We start from the raw sequence: 19,751 nt of genomic DNA on the forward strand, positions 1-19,751 counted from the left end.
TCGGCCCTCCTCTGCGGCCCACGTCTCTGCCGGCCGTGGGGCCACGTGGGCTCCTGTCAGGATGGACGGCCTGGAGCTTCTGGAGGCAAGGGATCACCCAGGCGGGCCATGGGAGGGTGACGGCAGGGGCAGGGATGTTCCCACACAGAGGAGAGGCAGGCAGAGCTGACCCCGGAGCTCGGAGTCCGACCCCCAGCCAGTGCCAGACGCTGAGTGAGAATGAAGTTATGGGGCTCCAGAGCCCGGGGGCCCCCCCACACGTCGGGCTGTGCAGGGTGGGGGACAGGACCCCGGCCTGTCTCCGAAGCTTCCAGGAGCTTGGAGTGTTTGATCTCCTCTCCATCCCTCCCCGCTCGGAATCCAGTTAATCAATAGAAATCTCTCGTGTGGCACGTCTCCGAGCCCCGCAGGCTCCTACAAGATTGATTAACGCCAGCACCAATTCCTCGGGCTGCACGCCTCCGAAAACACGGCCCGTTCTCAGGTTGAATTGCTTCTGTGCGCCCGGTGTAAATAAAGGAGGGGGATAACGTGCGAGATTTGTGGCCGTGTTCGGTGGCTGTTGTTTCCTACTCGCTGGTGCCGGAGGGAGAGGGTGGGCAGGGGTGGGCGGGCGGGAGAGGTGGGCTGGCGGGCAGGCAGAGGAGGTCAGGGAGAGGAGAGAACTGGAGGGATGGAGGGAGGTGGTGGGGTCACAGGGGCTCGGGAGGGAGGGGCTAATTGGTTCTTTTTCTCTCTGGCCGTCTGGGGGAGGGTGACGGGCCGGGGTGGGCGCTTTGGGCCTTGCAGCGGCAGCCAGGAGGGCGGCCTGGCCCCGCTGTTCTTCCAGCCAGTGCAAAGCGAGGCCAGGAGGGCCAGAGCCCAGAGCAGGGAGCCGGGACTGAGCCCGGGGGTCACACCCCTTTGCTGGGTCCATGACCCTGCGTTTGGTGGCCTCCCAGGCAGGTCCCCATGTGCCGGTCCTCTCCCTTCCCAGCCCGGGCCCTCTGTCCCGTGTGAACGCACTCAGCCCCCGCAGGTGCTTGTGGTCTCCTCTCCTCCGTCCCTTGCAGCCGAGGCACCACGCGACCCCTGTGTGTGCGAGCCATAAACACAATTAAGCGTTTTCTAGTAGCCGCATTAAAAAAAGGAAAAGGAGCTGGTGAAATTAGTTTCAAGAATGTATTTTAGGTAACCAAACGTACTCTGCATACGATCATGGCAACGTGCCGTGAAGAGACAAGGATTCGTGCGGGTTTTTGTTTTGGGCTCGTCTTTGGGATCAGGAGTGTGTTTCATACGCGCGCCGTCTCAGTTTGGGCCAGCCGCGATGCAGGTGTTAGGTGGCCAGCGTGGCAAGGAGCCCGTGCTGGATGGGTGGCTCTGGACCTGCCTTGGCCTTGCCCTTGGCCTTCTGATTGCGGGCACCCCGTTTAGTCCTGGTGACAGCCTTGTCGGGGAGCTAGTGGGGGGCCTGACAGGTGGAGGGCCCCGGCGCTGCTGTGGAGGGAAGGGCGAAGGTTTGTGTGGAGAGAGAGCCATGTGATCAGGGCCACAGTCCCAGCTCCGTCACCTCCCGGCTACCCCTCCACCGCCCTCCCCACCTGCAGGGGCCCCGGGGCACCTCGGGCTGGGAGCAGGGGCTGCGGCCGGCTGCCGGGATGATGATGCCCGCCGGTGGTCATTATTGTGCGGTCCCCCGCCTGCTGGCGTCTAGCAGTGGTGGCTCAGCTTGGGCAAGACCGTCACCCCCTTTACCGGCTCACATCGGGTGGCCTGGGTCCTGGGAAAGCAGGGGGTGTGAGTGTGGCCTGCTCCTGTCCTGTCCTTGCAGTGGGAGGGCGTGGGGACTGTAGCTGGCCCCGAAGCTGCCTGTCCAACTGGACACTGACTGTCTATATAGCAAGAGGCAGGCAAAGCCTAGATGTCTGCGTGCCCTCTGCCCTGGGGGTGGGGGATGGAGGGATGGGGCGGTGGGTTTTCAGGAGAAGCAGCTACCTGGGCCATTGGCTCCGACCCGGCCCTCCCCTGCTTCAAGCCCTCCGTAGCTCCCCAGTGCCCTCAGACCCCAGGCTAACACCCAGCTCTGCCTCACCAAGGCTGTTCCTCCTTCCTTCACAAGGTCGATGTCTGCAGTCCACTGAGGACCTGGCTCCCTGTCACTTCAGCTTCGCCGAGCGTGGGCACCGAGCTGCCTGGATGGGAGCCTTAGCTGGGAACTCCTGAAGGTTGAGTGGACATCACCTGGGGGAGGAGACCAGGCACAGAAACTCACAGGTGAGGGGTAAGGGGGCTGGAGCTGCCGGCTGGCTGTGGGCGGGGGCCTGAAGGCCGAGGCGGGTGGGTGCCCGAGGCTGCAGGGCCCTGGGCCAGGGGGGCCAAGGAAGCAGAAGGCTGGGTTGGGGGGACGCTTGGAGCAAAGGGCAGGACCGTGGTGGGCCAAGTCAAGGAGGCTGGTGCCTCTTCTATCCTTTGGAGAATTTCCCTCATTTTTGGCTGTGGCATCGTACCAGAAATGGCTGGGGAAGGCAGGCCAGCAGAGGCTGGTGCGCCTCTGCTGTCTCCCCTGGCCTGTGGCGCCTCGAGGCCCCAGTGTGCTCCTAATTGAAGAGAAAGGCCAGGGATCAGGAACATTTGAGCCCTCAGCTACCCTTTCTGAGGGCCTTGGCGACCAATGCCGCCCCGTTTTCCATCACAGCCCAAGGTTGGCTGGTTCTTGAAGGTCCAGGTGGAGAGCCCAGCACTGCGGCAAATGCAGTCTGCTCTCAGCAGCGGGGTTTTGCGGGGCTTCCCGGAATTGGGGGGCTGAGGGCTCCAGGACTTGCGGGCCGCCAGGGACTCTCCCTTGATGTGCAAGGACACGCTTTGGCTGTAAGAGGCCGCGGTGAGGGAGGACAAGCTCCCGCTGCCACCGCATGGGCTCTGCCAGCCTGCCTCTCCCTTCCAAGCTCCGCCAGCCTCCTTTCCGCCTGCCCACCCGCGTGCGTCGCTGGGCCTTCCTCCTTCCTGGAGGCCCCGAGCCTCCTGCCCGGGGAAGTCCTGGCACGTCCCCAGAGCCCCAGCAGCCGCCTGGGAGCCTGCGTTCTGGGCCTGCCTCCCTGACTCCCTCTGACCCTGGCTACCCCTGGGGGGTGGGAATCGGGGGTGGGGTCTGAGGCAAGGAGTTACTTCTGTAGTGATGCCTTCGTGAGCGGAATTAGTGTTTTTACATAAAAACTATTTTTTTAAAATTAAGGTTGACTTATATACAGTCAAGTGCATAAATTTTAAGTATACAGGTCCGTGAGATTTTACATACATTTTGTGTATAATTTTTTAAATGTAACGAATCATAGGCTTTAGAAGAGTCTATCTGAATCACGCCTGCTGTGCTGGGGGGAAGGGAGATAGTGCCCCAGCGCAGCCTCCTTGGCTGGGTGCTTGGACCCATTCCAGCGTCCTCACCCCGACTTACTCTCTGGGGTCCACCGGTGGGCGAACGGGCTCATGGGAGGCAGAGGCGCAGGTGCGGGGACACCAAGCGGGACGCGACTCGGGCCTCTGGACTCTCGATCCAGTGCGCTCTGCATAGCTGCGCACTGTCTCGGGTCCTTCCCCAAGGAGCACCCTGAGGACGGCAGCCACCAGCCCCTGGGGCCGGAACACACAGAGCGCTGTCAGCACGCACACACACATTCTTGATTCGTCCACGCCCAGAGCCCGTGGTGGGGGCCAGGCACCGCGCCACATCCTTTACGTGCCGTGCTCTCTGGGGGGGGGGGGGGAATCAGTGTCCCCACCTTGTACATGCGGAAACTGGAGCCCGGCGGGGGAGAGGCTTGCTCGAGGTCACTCAGCCAGGGCGCGGTGAAGCGGGGGCCTGAAGTCTGGCGGGTCTCACACAAGAGCCTCCAAACCCGTTTTCTTCAACTCCCCCCCCCCCCGCCACCCGACCAGTGTCTTGGCCCCGACCAGAAAGCCTCTGCCGCTGCCCTCAGTGACGTCAGGGGTTCTCCGGGCGGCGGGGGGCAGCCCCTCTGCAGATTGGTCTTCGACAGGAGCCCCGGAGCGGTGTGTGGCGCCGGCGCGGGGCTCAGTGCGAGGCAGGCTGTGTGGACGCTTCCTGGAGCCCTTGCTGCTGGATCTCGTCTGCGATCTGTCTCCTCCTGGGCAGGTGGGCGCAGGGGGGGCACAGAGGCCTGGTTGACCCCCAGCCCCTGTTTAATGCGGGGGGAAGCCAGGCCCAGAGAGGGAGGCACACGGCCTCAGGTCACACAGCCACTCGGCCGAGCTGGGCCGGCGCCCAGTAATCACAGCCTGGTTATCACGGGGGCGGGTGAGCGCCGACGGCTCCCTGCTTGTGAACTTCGAGTGGCATCAAGCGAGTGAGTCAGGCCCGCTGTGGGCTCGGGCGCGTGGGCAGGCGGGCAGGCGGGCAGGCGGACAGGCGGCGGGCGGGCAGCGGGCAGGAGGCAGGCACTCGAGTTAAGTGTGGCTAATTTGGTAGAAGAACAGGGACGCCACTGGCAATTTCTGCTTCTGGGAGAAAACAGGGGACAGTATGAGGCCTGTTCTCGATTCAACGAGAAGGTGGGGCCGGGAGCGGAACGCTGTTCAAGAGGTCTGGTGTGCGGGGCGACAAAGGCCCGCCAGCCGCTCCCCCGCCAGGGCGCCGGGGCGGGGCACCGGCAGCCGTAGAAAAGGAAGCTCTTCCTTCCCCGGTCAGGGTGCCTGCCTGGGCCCCGTGAGCTGCCCCTGGGCCCCCGAGCTTGCCGCGGTGGGTGCCACATGCTCCCTGTGTCCATGTCTCGCTCGACCTCCTCCTGTGGGGATGGACAGGAGGGCCCGGGACAAGCATAGTGTGATCGGCCTGGCAGGGACCCCATGGAACGTGGGGGGCAGCCCCGTGCCCGGCCTGGGAGGGGCCGGCCCCCGGGATGGGAGTCCCAGCTGGCTGTGGGGTGAAGCTGCCGGCTCCGGACTTGGCATTTCTCCTCACAAACAGTCATGTCCTTGGTTCAGAAACACCGACAGCCACCTGGCTTCTAGAGTGGAAGGGAAGAACTAGGGGCCAGTGGGCAGGGCGATACCCATCCTGGCTCCCTGCTTCATTCTTCCCTGCGGCCGTACTCCCCGAGCACTCGGGGGGCCTCCGTGAGTCCCCTTCCCGGCCGCTTCTGCTCTGACGCAGGCCCCCACGGGCCCAGTGATCATGGGGAACACGGGAGAGGAACCAGAATACTCTCCACCCGAGAGGAGTGTGCAGGCGTGGGGGGTCCCCAAGGCAGTGCTGGCCCAAGGCTGCCCTCGTGCCCAGTGAGGGCTTCTCAACCGCGGTTGTCACGTGCGTGTGGACCGGTGCACATGGAGCAGAGGTGAAGGTCCCTCATCTTGGATCCTGGGGTAAGTGGTCCTCGGAGGCCACTGTTGCCAGAGGGTCAGGAAGGCCGAGGCCCTGATGCTGAGACACCCGGGGTGGCCGGTGAGCCCTGACTCACTCTCTCCTTCGAACAGCTCACTCTCTCCTTCGAACAGCTCGATTGGCCTGGGGCTGAGTGTCGTCTCTGCCAGGATACCGGACGTGGGGTCCCAGAGTCCCCGCCGGAGCTCCCCTGTGTCGGCGGTCCCCAGTCCTGGATGGTCGCAGCTCCCCAGGGCTGTGCAGCGAGTGTAGGGGAGAGGTTAGAGCATGGCAAATGACAAAATATTTGGAACCGACTGAAAATTAAAACACAGCGTATCAACTTTGTGTGATGCGAATAAAACAACATTTAAGGGAAAATTATAGCTTAACTTTGTGGAAGATTTGTAGGAAATTTATAAAGGAAAATTTACAGTTAAATACATTGAAAAAGAAAATCACAAACCAAAAAGATGAACAATTTGATTAAAAAATGGGCAGAGGACCTGCATAGACATTTTTCCAAAAAAGATATACAGATGCCCAACATCACTGATCATCAGGGGAATGCAAATTAAAAACCACAATGAGATACCACCTCACACTTGTCAGAATAACTAAAATCAAAAACACAAGAAACGAGTGTTGGCGAGGATGTGGAGAAAGAGGAACCCTTGGGCACGTTGGTGGGAATGCAAACTGGTGCAGCCACTGTGGAGGACAGTGTGGAGGTTCCCAAAAAATTAAAAGTAGAACTACCCTATGATCCAGTAATTCCACTGTTGGGTATATTCCTAGGGAGAAGACGGACTTGAAAAGATATCTGTACCCCTATGTCTATTGCGGCATTATTTATAATCGCCAAGACATGGAAGCAACTTGAGTGTCCATCGATAGACCAGTGGATAAAGAAGAGGTGGTATATAGACCATGAAATATTACTCAGCTGTCAACAAGGGTAAATGAGATCATGCCATTTGCGACCACATGGCTGGATTTAGAGGGTATAATGCTAAGTGAAATAAGTCAGATTGAGAAAGACAAATACCATATGATTCCAATCCTGAGTGGAATCTAAAAAAATGAATGAACAAAAAGCAGAATCAGAAGTATAAATACCAAGAACGAACTGATGGTTGCCAGAGGGCAAGGGGGCGGGGGATGGGCAAAATGGGGGGAGAGGGAGATACAGGCTTCTAGTAATGGAATGAGTAGGTCATAGGAACAAGGATCAGAGCATAAGGATTACAGTCAATGACGATGTAACAGTGATATAACGGGGTGACGGCCAGTTGCTGCACCTGTGGTGAAGTTAGTATAACGTGTAGACTTGTCCAGTCACCAAGTCGTACACCTGACACTAATGTAACACCTTGTGTCAACTATACTCCAGGGAAAAAAGGAAAAGAAAAGCAAAAGAAAATCAATGATCTAAGCTCCACCTTAAGGAACTAGAAAAAGAAGCAAATTAAATTCAAAGCAAACAGAAGGAAGGAAACAGTCATGAGCAGACATCAATGAGAGAGGAAAGACAAAGGTTACAGGAAAATACAATCAATGAAGCTGGAGTTGGCTGTGTGGAAAGACCGTATGTAATCGACAAATCTCTAGTCAGACTGACAAAGAGAGCAAGACAGAAGACACGGATCACCAATATCAGGATGAGAAAGGGGACATCACTACAGACTGTGTAGATAGTAAAATGTTAATACATATTATTACAGCTTTGTGCCCACAAATTCTACAATTTAGAGATGAAATAGACAAATTCCTTCGAAGACATAATCTACCAAAGCTCACTCAAGAAAAAAAAATAGATGATAGTCCCATATATATTAAACTCCCACAAATATTAGAGTTTGTTGTTTAAAACCTTCCAAAAACAATAAATTTCAGACTTAGGTGAGTTTTCCGGCAAATTCTACCAAACACTTAAGGAAGAAATAATACCAGGCACCTGGGTGGCTCAGTAGGTTAAGTGTCTGAATTTGGCTCAGGTCCAGATCTCAGGGTCCTGGGATTGAGCCCCATGTAGGGCTCCCTGCTGAGTCTGGGAGTCTGCTTGTCTCTCTGCCCCTCCCCCTGCCCATGCTCTCTCTCTCTCAAATAAAGAATAAAATATTTAAAAGAAAGTAAAAAAGAAAGAATATCAATCATGCACAACCTCTTCCAGGAAATGGAAGCATTACTCTGATACGAAAACCTGACAAAGACATTACAGGACACTTCATCAGAAGAATACATATGATTGCCAAATAAGCACATAAAAAGATGCTCAGTGTAATTAGTCATTATGTCATTGCAGAATGACGTACCTCTATACCCTGTAATCATGGCTTTTAAAAATTGACAACAGCGAGTGAGGGTGCAGAGCACCTGGAACACTCATACCTCACTGGTGGGAACACAACGACCCAGCCGCTCCGGAAACAGCCTGGCGGTTTCTTACAAAGTTAAACACACGCTCACAGTATGTCCCAGTGATTCCACTCCTGGGTATTTACCCAAGAAAATCACATAAAAATCTGTGCATGAATGTTTATAGCAGCTCAATTTATAATTGTTCCAAGCTGGAAGCAATTCACATATTTTTTCAAACTGTGGTACGTCCATCTAATGAAATACTTTTCAGCAATAAAAATGTGCTATGGATACAAGCAAGAACAGGGATGAATTTCAAATGAGTTATGCTCACTTAGCATAGTCAGACTCAAATTGTTGCATACTGTATGATTTCGTTTAAATTACATTCTAGAAAAGGCAAAACTATAGGGACAAACAATAGATCAGAGGTTGCTAGGCACTGGCGTGGGGTTGGGAGGTGACGGGTGTTCTCTCTGTTGGTTATGGTGGCCGTTACACAACTATTTAAGGTTGTCGAGATTTAGAGAACTGTCCACTAAATAAGGAAAGTTTTTACTATTGATCATTATACTTCAATGAACCCGACTTGAAAATAATCAATTTGGGAGAACGAATATCTTTATAATGTTGAGTTTCCTAAACCATAAACATGATCTGTGTCCCCTGTTTATTTAGGTCTTCCTGAATGTCTATTAATAAGATTACATAATTTTTTCTCTAGAGGTCTTGTGCATAGAACTAGATTTAGTTCCAGGTACCTGATCTCATTTCAGGTTGTTGCAGGTGGTATCATTTAAAAATTCTCATTTTCTATCTATTTATTCCATTCTATAGACATAAATCTGATTTTATGTGTTGATTTTACATCCAGCAACCTTGTTCAACTCTTAGGAGTTCAAATTACTGACCCTTCGGTCATTTTGGATACTCTGTGTACACAATCACGTTACTGGTGAAAAATGAGTTTTATTTCTCCTTTTCTAGACTTCTCGCCTTTCATTTATTTTTCTTGCCTTATTGCACTGGTGAGGGCTGCAATGTGGAACAGAAAGGGTGAGAGGAGAAATTCTTGCCTTGCTTCTAATTTCAGAAGGAAAGCGTTCAGTATTTCTCCACTAAGTGTGCTGACTTTGGCAGATACTCTAAAACGGCTTCAGGAAGTTCCCTTTTGTTCCTGGTTTGTAAGAGCTGTTCTAGTTTTAGTCACGAATGGATGTTGGATTTTTGCAAGTGTCTTTGCTACATGCAGTCAGGCTCTGTCTGGTTTGTCTTCCTTATGTGTCAGTGTGGCGAGTTATATGGATCCGTTCCCTGGTGGTCACCAAATCTGCATTTCTGACATAAATACAATTCCTTAATTAGGCATTATCCTTTTTATGACTGAATTCAATTTGCTAGTAGTTTTTTTTGTATTTTTGCATCTGTGTCTGTGAGCGATGGTCTGTGTTCAACCTTGGTGTGGGGGCTGCCCTGCTCTCTCTTGTCTCCTTCCACAGGACTGTGTCCCGCTCCCATCTAGGCTTAGGTTCCCCTTCCCTGCAGGGGGCGCCCACCACCCTCCACCTCTGTTCCTCATCTCTGGAGACGTTATTGTGCTTGCAGCCGATATGCTTGGGGTCGCCTTAGTTACGCTGGGTTTACCAGTTGGCCGGGAGAGAGTGTGCACTGCACGCACGAGCTAGTTTGGTTGGAAATCCCCTTTGATTTGGAGAACAATCGTCTGCCTTTGCCTGTCTCGGCCTCTCCAATCCAGAGTCGATGAGGTGCCTTCACCCTGAAAACCAGAGCCTTTCAGAATGTTTTCTGAAAAACAGCAGCTTTCCCCGCGATGAGTCGGCCTCACCGCCATGGAGTGAGATATGACTGTGGGTTTTTAAGTCACGGTTTTCTTCCCTCTGCGTCTCGGTCTCCCTCGGTATTTCTGTGTCCATGGCACATCAAGGTGGTGATAAGATCGGTGGCCTTCTTTCGGTTTCTCTGACTCGGAGTCTTGCCCACGCTCCCTGGCTGGGCCTCCCTCCTCCCTGCCTCCCCCTTGCAGCCGCCCGTCAACCTCAGTCCCTCTGAGGAGCCCCTGGCGCCCTGTCCTTTGCCTTCGTGGCACCTGATGCCCTCATGGCTCCACGTCGCCTGGACTGGTGGCCTGAGGGCGGTGGCCATTGTGCTGAGGGCTTGCCCCCGGGGCCAGGCCTGCAGAGAAGCCACTGCATCCGTCACACGAAGGACACACGAAGGACCCGGCGTTTCCCGCCCAAAGTCCCCAGGCCCCCGCACCATCGTGGGCGCACCTCCGCTGGGGAAGGACAGCGGAACACGGGACTCCTGGCCCCTTCCACCCGCGCCGGGCCTCTGCCTCCCTCCCGCTCTCCCGGGAAGGCCGGGCAGCTCGGCTCCGAATCCTGGAGGAGCCCGCGCCACTTCCTGTTTGAAGATCTTCTAAGTTTATGGAATTTGAGAAACACTGTGTTAATAAGGCAGAGGTGACCTCTGACCTCCCCTCCCCCTCACATCCTGCGACAGGAAGCCCCACCTACCAGAGGGGCAAGAACAACATCCCTGGGAGGAAGGCCTGTTGCCTTTTCACCCCATCCTCTCTCTGGAAAGTTCTGTGCCCTCTTCCCTGGGGGGAGGAGTACGACAGCTGTGCGCGCCCTCGTCCTGGGGGGGGTGTTACATAAGGGCCCGAGCTCCGCGGAGGCGCAGGGGCGCGGGGAGCCCGGGGAGCCCGAGGGGTGCCCTGCACCTGTCTGGGCCCGGCCCAGCCCCCCACCCGGGACCAGGCAGGGCTGGGGGAGGCCATCAGTCGGAGAGTTTTATTTACCTTGAACAGCTCAGCCGAGCAGACACATTATTTAGGGACTAGAATAAAAAGCCATTCACTTTACTTCAATTGACCATTTAGTTCAATTTGTGTGTTACTGCAGGTAATTACTCCGGTAATAACGTGCGGTAATCTACGCTGATTGGGGAGCTGGCCCAGGCTCCGTGTTAATGCCGCGTGCTGTATATACTAATTACCCGTGTGTTACCATGGTTATTTGCATGGATGCCGTGTTAACGGCACCCTGGAAACATAAAGCAATAGCGGGTTTTGAATTAAATCTTTGTGTTCTCTTAGAGCTAAAAGTGCATTTCACATAAAATAATCATGAATAAAATGAGACCATCTTGGTGGAGTTGCCAGGAAGCTGATTAACTGAGCTGCAGAAATGTGACTTTACCCTACCCAAGAATTAGAGCCTCCCAAACGTTGTCGGGGTTGCTAGGCAACCCCCACGATGACATCACTCACAGGACCGCACTGTCGGAGATGGCATCTCTCCATATTTATGGCGCCTCCGTGGGGAGGGTGTGCATTCTAGAAAGGACGTGATTTTCTCCCGGATGATGGGTATGGATGGGGGCGGGCCTCCGAGAAAGAATTTGGGAACACCTGTGTGACTCTCAGGTGACAGAGGCTTTCTTTCCACCGAGTTACACCGGGGCCCAGTGAAAAGGTGCGGGTCACGGGCCACGTCCGGGGGCTTGGTCAGCGGAGGTGCGGTCTTCTCACTGGTGAAGGGCAGCCGCTCGGGTGTCCGGGCCGCGGAGACGCAAGGCCCCCCGAGATGGGGAGCGCACACCCTACTCACGGCCATGACAGGCCAGCCCCCGGCTCTTGCCTGGAACCGACCCCAGAGCACGGACACAGCTGTCCTGACGGTGCTGAGCACCTCGTCGTAGGGGCATTCAAGGGAAGGCTGGGTGACTACAGCAGAGAGGCAAGAGAGGGGCGGGAGGTAGAAGGGTGCGTGGTTGGCCCGCTAACCACTGCAGTCTCTCCCAGCTGGCTCGTTCTGTGGTTCTGTGGCCGTGACTCAGTGCCCCCTCAGAACCAGGCTGGCCACACCACTGGGGCCTCTGGGAGTTCGAGGTCAAGGGGGTGGAGGTGAATGGACCTCAGTGAGGAGTGAGCCCCTGGGACAGGGGAGGACTGCCTGGCAGGGCTTTAGAGGGGAAAGGCCAGAGCTTGTCCTCTGGGCCGTGGGGAGGCCAGGCCTCTGCCCTGAGTGTGCTGGGGGGCCCGCGGACGTCAGCGGAGGAGGCCTGTGGCTCCGTGTTCCCCGAAAATCAGCTTCCTCTGGCTGTGGCGTGAAGGATGACTGGGGGTGGGGGTAGGAATCGGATCGCACCTGGTCTCTGGAGTGGGGGCCGAGACAGCTTCAAAGTCCTTCGGGCCTGGCCGTGGACCTCCTTCCACGCAGGCTCGTTCCTGGCAACCTCCGGCCAAACAGACCCCACGACCCCACACACCCCTCAGCCGCTCTCATTCCAAACTCCTCCTCACATCCCACAGAGCTCGTGCTGCCCCTCAGGAGCGCTCCAGGGTGTTCTTCGGCCAGCTGGGGGCCCTTGCTCCCTACTCTGCGTCCTCCTGTCCTCGTCCTTGAAATGCCAGGGCTCCGTCCCATCTATGCCCCTCCCCCTTGGCCTCCCGTGAACCCATCCTGTGAAGTGCCACCCACGTGGAGATGGCCCTGCAGGGATCTGTCCACCTCTGACCTCCGCCCTGAGTTCCATGCTTCTGTGTTATCTAACCGTCCACCCAACGCCTCGGCGTGATGACCTCTTACACCTTCAAGTTAAGATTACCTAGCAGCTCGGGGCGCCTGGGTAGCGCAGTCGTTAAGCGTCTGCCTTTGGCTCAGGGCGTGATCCCGGTGTTCTGGGATCGAGTCCCACATGGGGCTCCTCCACTGGGAGCCTGCTTCTTCCTCTCCCACTCCTCTGCTGTGTTCCCTCTCTCGCTGGCTGTCTCTCTACCACATAAATAAATAAAATCTTTAAAAAAAAAAAAAGATTAAAAAAAAAAAAAGATTACCTAGCAGCTCAAAATTGGCGTGTCTAAACCAGCGACCTGGTCTTCCCGGTGTCTGCCTCTCCCTTAGATGATGCCATCATTCTCCATCCGGCCCTGTTGACCCTGTGACTCTCCTGGACACGTTGTCCTCTGCATGCCCGCCGGCTAGCCACGTGGTTCATTGCCACCCCAGGGCCTTTGTACCTGCTCTTTCCCCAGATGTTTTTATGGCTCACTCCCTCACTTCGTGAGCTGTCAGGTCAGGGGTCCCATCCTTGGGGGGCTGCCCTGCCTCCCTCTCTGTACCCTCTCTGCCCCTGACCCTCCTCGTTTGCTCTGTAACATCCGGTACACTCAGCAGAAACAACATTCCTTATTTACTTACAAGTTGTCCATCTCTCTCCCTAGAGTGGAAATTCCATTAAAGCAGCGGGTTTTTCTGCCCTGTTCATGACTAGGTTGCACGTGGACTTGTTGAATTCATAACAAAGATAGGAGCTGGTGTTTTGGTGACAGGTGAGACTTCCAGGATGGCCCAGAACGTCCCGCTCGCGAGGGCTGGAGTCCCTCGGCTCCTAGACCAGACCGGGTCCAGAGAGCCATCTGGGGTCTGGCACAGAGCTGCTAACGTCTTCCTTTACTGAGTGAAGACATTCAAACAAACAGAACAAAACCCCACGGCCATTCGCTATCACCGTGATGAAAACAAAGGACCTCGAAGCGTCCACGGAGTGCGGGCCACATAAGCTCAGTGCAACGGTGCTCCTGTCACACCTCCTGGTCTTGTTTGTCCCCGACGGCCGGTCTGGGGACTGGACCTGGGCAGCCCTGGCTCAGACTCAGCCTCCGGAGGCGCTGGGGGTCGGGGCCGTCTGCCGTGGCAGTGGCCCTGCCGCTGTACGTGCCACGGTCCCCACGACTTCCCGCAGCTGTACGCACGCAGTTGCCAGGCCTTTGGCAGCCGGAGCGAGTGTCCTGGGGGAGCTGGAGCCCCAGCCTGGCGCCCTCCCCTGTTTCGTCATCTTGTGGCCCAGGAGCACATTGTGACTGATGTTCAGGCCCTGAAATGCTCTCCAGGGGCGAGAGCACGCCGGGCAAAAGCTGACTCTCTGCTTTCTTTTGTCTTCTTTACACGCTGCCGCTTGAACAGGCCCCGCCAACTCCCTCCTCAGAACCTGTTTGGCTGACAGTGTAGCAAGGATGAAGTTGGCGTCGTTCATCTCCAAGCAGGGCAGAGATCCTCAGGGTGCCTGGCTGTCTGTGGGCCCTGGGCCTCTGGTGCACTCGCCGTGGCCTCTGGCGTGGCCGGCTCCCCCTCCCAGGCCTTTGTGGGCTCTCACGGTCGCCGAGCCAAGTCGTCCTACTCCCAGGAGGTGTCGGTCCCTCCCTGGGCTCTGGCCCCATGTCCTTTCCACCACAAACCGGCCCGACCATGTGGGCAAACATGTGGCCAAGTAGGTCGTGGCTCCGCAGGGCCTCCCGTGCGGGGAGCCTCGTGGGCGGAAAGGGCAAGGACGGGGTCCCTGGGGACCAGAAGCCACCAGAGGAAGCCAGCTGTCGGCGGGCCTGGAAGGCTGGGGAGAAGTGGAGCCGGCTTGGCGAAGGAAGGAGACAGCTGGGAGGTTCTGGTTGGGGAAGCGAGGTGAGTGCCACTGAGCCTCAGGAAGGGAACACGGGTGGCTCTGGACGGGGCCATGTGGTGCTAGGCCCCAGTGATGACACTAATGACCATGACTTCTGGTCGGGGGGCATTGCCTGAGCCAGCCTCCGGATCTGCTCTGTGACATGTCTCACCTCACGGAAAACATACTAGGACCTTGTGGCACAAGTGCCCATTTTACAGCTGAGGAGACTGAGGCTCAGGGAGGTGCTGCCACTTGGTGCGGGTTGTTCGCAGGGTGTGGGCTCCAGGGTCCGACTCCCCAGGTGGGCTGGGGTGGGCTGCATCAGAGGTGACCTCAGAGGGACCTGGAGGGACAAGGGGATCCTTGTGGGGTTCAGGTGACTCCGGGCCAGAAGGTGGGCTGCTGTTCATGGTGCCCTGGAGTGGGAAGAAGGCTCTGGTGACAGTCCCTCCCTGCTTCGCTCCTCCACAGGGGTGTGGGAGGGTCCCCTCCAGCCCAGCCCTTCTGCCCTCACTGGCTTTAGAACCCGAGTCCACCTGGCCGGGGGTGGGGGAGCGCAAGTGGCCAGTGCAGAGAGGGTCAGCATCACGGCCCCGTGAGCAGCAGCAGTGACCCTGGCTCCCCCACCCATCTGGGGAGACGGCCAGGTCGTGTCCCCCCACCCCAGGAAGGTTGCTGCTGGAACGCGGTGGGCAGTGTCCGGGGCCCTTCGCCCTGAACTGAACACACAGCTGGTGGGTCCTGCCAGAGGCAGCCGTGGCCCAGACCCACTTTATAAATCACATCTGCGCTCCATGTGGGGGCTGATTAAAAACCCCACAGGGCTTTGAGCCGCTGCCATGCCAGGGCCAGCGTGGCTGGTGCCCTTGCAGGCTGGCCTTGGGCTTGGCTGCTGTGAGTGTGGGCTGTGTTTACAGTCGGAGCAGTCGGCGGGGGCTTTTTCCGTGGTCTCGTGGCTGATGACACCTACCACGTGCCAGGGATCGCGGTGTTAGTGCCAGGTGGTGCCAAGGGCCAGGTTCAAACTGCAGCCCTGCCTCTTGCAGGCTGGAGACCTTGGCCAAGTGGGTTCACCCAGTACGGCCTCATTTGCCCAACCTGTGAGCAGGGCCATGTGACCCAGAGGGGCCACGAGACTCTTACAGGCTATGTGGGGAGATGCAGATGGGGTGGCCGGCTCGGCTGGGCCGCGAGCACTCAGCACGGGATGTCTCCTCCACCCCCACCTTGGGCTCCTGGGGACCCGTGGGCACCTGGTCTCCGGCGCTACCGCGGGGTGTAGTCTCTCCGTGACTCCGAAGTCTGGAGTGAGTCAGCACTTCCGAGCACCTACTGCATGCTGTCCTCTGTACTGCGTGCCAGGACCAAGGAAGAGAGGGAAGGCAGTGGACCGGGGCGCCGTCCTGGGTTGGGGGTTGAACCATCCGAGGCATCCTGTGGAAGCGAGAGTGCACGTGGTGTTGCGGGCGGGGCCCTGAGGCTGCGGAGGGATGTGGGATGTGCGTAAGCCGGGAAGGCTCCCGCGAGGTCCCATTGGGAAAATGGATCGAGCACTCCAGGACTGTCTGAAAAGGCGTGAGACGTACAGAAAGACGAGGCGTGGGAGCACAGCAGTCAGTGTCACGGCCCGTGTGATGGTGGGGGCGGGGAGCCTGGAGCTCATCTCTTGCACCCTGGCCCCACCACCTGGGGGCTGCGTGAGCTTGGGAAAGTCGTTTTATGCCTCTGTGCTCTGATTTGAAAAGCGGGAATCAGGCTCGCCCCTGCCTTCTGAGGTTGCTGGGGGTTTTGTTTTTATTTTTTATTTTTTCAAGATTTTATTTATTTATTTGACGGAGAGAGAGAGAGAGGGCACACAAGCAGGGGGAGCAGCAGGCAGAGAGAGGAGCAGGATCCCCGCTGAACAGGGAGCCCAACACGGGACTCGATCCCGGGACCCTGGGATCATGACCTGAGCCGAAGGCAGACGCTTCACTGACTGAGCCCCCCAGGCGCCCCTGCTGTGGGTTTTAGAACGTGAACAGACATATGGCCCTTAGCGTGTGCCAGCCCCTGGGGAGGGCCCTGTACCTGTTTACTGTCACCACTGAGAGTTTGTTTTCTCTCTCTCATCTCAGAGCAGGGCTGATGTCCCCTAGGAAGCCACTCAGAGAGGGGGGCTGACCTGGGGTTCTGAGGGGGTCATGAGCCACCAGGAGAGGGGCCCTTCTGAGCCTGCCTGGACTGGCTGATGCCAATAAGGCGCCCACCTTCCTGAATCCCAGGAGAGGCCAAGGCCGAGAGAGAAGAGAGCGAAGACGCAGCAAGAGAGGGCCGGGGCCGAGGCCAAGGCCGAGGTTTCCGGTAAACTTCCTGCAGGCAGGTAGCCTGGTTATCAGTGGGTTAGCGCTGGGCTGCAGTGGGAAGGAGGAGCCCCAACAGAGAGGTGCGGTCTGGGGGGAGCCTTGCCCCGGGAAGCTGGCATCCTGGGTCTGGTGGGGGCATCCAATCTGAAACCCCTCCCCGACCCGAGTCCAGGGCCTCATTTTCCGGCTCTGCCCCGGGGTGATGTCTGTACCTCTAGGGACGGGAGGGAGGTGCAGGAAGCCTCCTCCCACCCCCAGCCCAGCCAGAGAGAGGGGGCCCCTTACAGTGGACCCTCCCCTGGCCCCCAACTCCATCAGCTCTGGCGGCCACTCGGGTGTATTTGTAAGGGGGTGGCCGCCTGGTGGGCCTTCCTTCCAGGCCCCTGGAGGGGAAGGGGAGCTGGGAGGCTCCCCAGCAGAGACACTTGGGGCCTGCCCCTCACTCTGGCATTTGAATTCCCTGTGGGCCTGGAGATGGCCGCAGAGAGCCAGGGTGGGTGCTCCCCTGCCTGATGTGCCCTTAGCCCAGAGCCGCCAGCAAGGGTGTGGGGGTGGGGGGGGGCAGGGCCTGGCTGGGGAGGGCCGGCCAGGTCTGGCCCCTAGAAAAGAGCTGGGAGAAACAGCCCAGGGTAGGTGCGGGGTCACCGGACATCACCTAGGCAGAGGGCCCGTACCCCAGCGGCTTGCCCTCCTTGGCTGCGTGACCTTGGGCAGTCAGTTCTGTTTCCTCCTCTGGAAATAGGGTGAATAGCAGCCCACGGTCACAGGGACACACTGTAGGCCTCCATCAAAGTTGTCGGTTCTTGCTGGGAGAGCTGGAGGGGGCCGTGCTATTTGAGACGGGGAAACCGAGGCCGGTGAGTGGAGCGGGTACGGAATGTCCTTTTGTCCTGGCGTGCTGGCTCTTCCCCTCCGCCTTGACAGCTGCTCCTCCATCCCTCCCCAGCCTCTCCCCAGCTCAGGTTGGTCCCAGCATTCCACGGGGTGGGGCTTTCTGTCTCTGCAGGGGTCCCCATCCCCTACGAGGGCCCAGCGTGGCCGATGGCCTGCGGTGGAGGGGCCTGCGGCCGGCGTGGACAGATGGACTGAGGGCAGCCGCATGGAGCCCTCCCCCTTCCTGCCCCCTCTAAGCCATAGCCATTCCCCAACTCCTGATTTTTCATTAAAACAGCAGCGGGCTCCGAGCCGCCCAAGGTCATGGCGGGGCTGCGAGGGGAGCTGAATGTGGGCCATTACGCGGGCCTCTAATGTCCCTGCGGCCGCGGCTGGCGCGGGCGCGATCAAGCACCGGGGACACTCCAATTTCCGCCTGTCCCGTGGCGATCGTATCAGCGCCTGAGTGATCTCCTTGCTGGAGGGCGGCGGGGACGCAAGGGGGCAGCGAGCCCGGCCACCCAGCGGCCCTCCCTCGGGGACAAAGGGACGCACCGCGTGGCCAGCAGGGCTGAGGAACTGCGTCCCCCTCGCCTGTGCTGAGTTTAAGCCCAGGGCATCTGGAAGGGCCGGGTGAGGGCAGGCATGGGGCTGGGGTGGGGCCGCGCTGGTGCACAGAGCGGGGGGCAGCCCCACCCTCAGGCACCCCTGGCCCCCAGGTTTACAAAAGGCCCTTGACTCTGGGTGGTTGGCAGTGGTCTGTGGCGACCCCGACCTGCCTGGGGAGGGTGTCTGATGACTGGGGTCCCCAAGCCTCACTGCTCCCCGGCAATTCTCACGTTGCCCAGATGTCCACACACAGCCGCCCATGTGCAAGGGGCTCTGTTGCAGACCTGGTGGCTGTGAAGCCTGTTCGGGGCTGAGAAACTGTTTTCTGGAACCTGGCTGAGTGGAAACCGGAAGCAGCCAGATGTCCTTCGACTGCGAGGTGGACGAGCAGCCCGTGCCCGTGCCTGCGTGGACAGCACTCGGCCCTAAAAGGCTGCGGCAGCACAGGGGAGCCTCGGGCGAGCCGGGCCGCCCTGCAGGCCACACGCCGCCGGGGTCCACGGCCAGGGCCGAACTGTGGGCCCCGAAAGTGCCATGGATGCTGCGGGGACTGGGGTGGGGACACAGGGGCACTGGGGGTGAGGAGACGAACGGTGGTTACGTGACTATCTGCGTGTGTCAGGACTCTCAGAGCTGAACGCGACAAAGCGTGGGCTTCACTGCGTGTAAACAGTCCCATAATAAAATACAGAAAAGGGTTCTCTTCCCTTGCGGCCGACACAGTGCACAGCCCGGGTCTGGGCCGGACACACCGCTCGGGAAGCAGTGATGATAAGAAAAGGGCCCGGACCTCCTGTCCCTCTGCCCTGTCTGGGCTCGCGGATGGTGGTCTGCCCCGTGGGGGGAGCCCACCCTGGCCCAGCTTCCCATCCCCCCTGGCCTGCCCGGGACTTTCACCAGACACCCAAATAAACCAGCCCCCAGAAGACGCTGTGTGGGGGTGGGGATGGGGGTGGAGGACGGAGCTGGAACCCCAGAGCCGCTCCACTTGCTTTCCCGTTCTGGTCGGACGGCTGCAAGATAATGTGCTAATTATGCCTGGGGGGCTCTCTCCCGAGGTGGGGGGCCTCCCATTTGCTCCTTCGTAACAGTACCTGGGATTGTAGGGAGGCTCCCGGGAGGGGGTCTGTCCCTCATTTCCCGCTGACCTGCCGCCTCTGCCTGCCCCCCCCGCCCCGCTCCAGAGCCACACGCAGGACCAGTGGTCTCTCCGTCACCCCGACAGCCCCCTGTGGGAACTGGGTGCCGGCGGGAGTAGCCAGTGCGGTGGGTGTCCCTCTGCGGAATCACGAGCCTTTGCCGGGGCCCTCAGAACTCACACGGGGCCTGTGTCTACAGACAGACCCCCCCCCCCCCGCCCCGGCCACCTGTCCCTGGGCTGTTCCCCGCAAAGGGAAGGGAGAGCCCCCCAGCCCCGCTTGAGGAGCTGGAGCCTCTCACCTCCTCGTGCGCCCCGGGAAGGCTCGTGCCGGCGGCACCCGTTTGATGAGGACCTACTGTGTGCCGGCTCCGCGCCCAGCGCCTAGGCTGTGCAAGTGGTGAGGCCGCCAGACAGACACACTCCCATGCGGTCCGGAGGCCGCGAAGCGGAGTGAGAGCAGCTGCCTTCCAGTGCCCGTGTGCCGGGCTCTGGGTACATCCGGAACGTTCTATGGTACAGATGAGGAAACGGAGGCCAGCAGAGCCGAGGTCACCCGCCCAGCTTGGGGTTGGCACCTGCAGGTCCCAATGGTGGC

The 19,751-nt window shown here is 58.4% G+C and overlaps 1 long non-coding RNA gene across 1 annotated transcript in view; it reads left to right on the top strand.

Moving 5' to 3' along the window:
• LOC130544060 (uncharacterized) overlaps window positions 1–19,751 on the top strand; it is an 80,014-nt gene that overhangs the window by 5,440 nt on the left and 54,823 nt on the right. Inside the window, exon 2 of the long non-coding RNA XR_008960006.1 lies at window positions 2,102–2,256. This is a non-coding gene — a long non-coding RNA (uncharacterized LOC130544060). The remainder of the gene's footprint in view (window positions 1–2,101; window positions 2,257–19,751) is intronic.

Source organism: Ursus arctos, unplaced genomic scaffold (assembly GCF_023065955.2).
Source record: "Ursus arctos isolate Adak ecotype North America unplaced genomic scaffold, UrsArc2.0 scaffold_18, whole genome shotgun sequence".
Lineage (NCBI taxonomy): Eukaryota > Metazoa > Chordata > Mammalia > Carnivora > Ursidae > Ursus > Ursus arctos.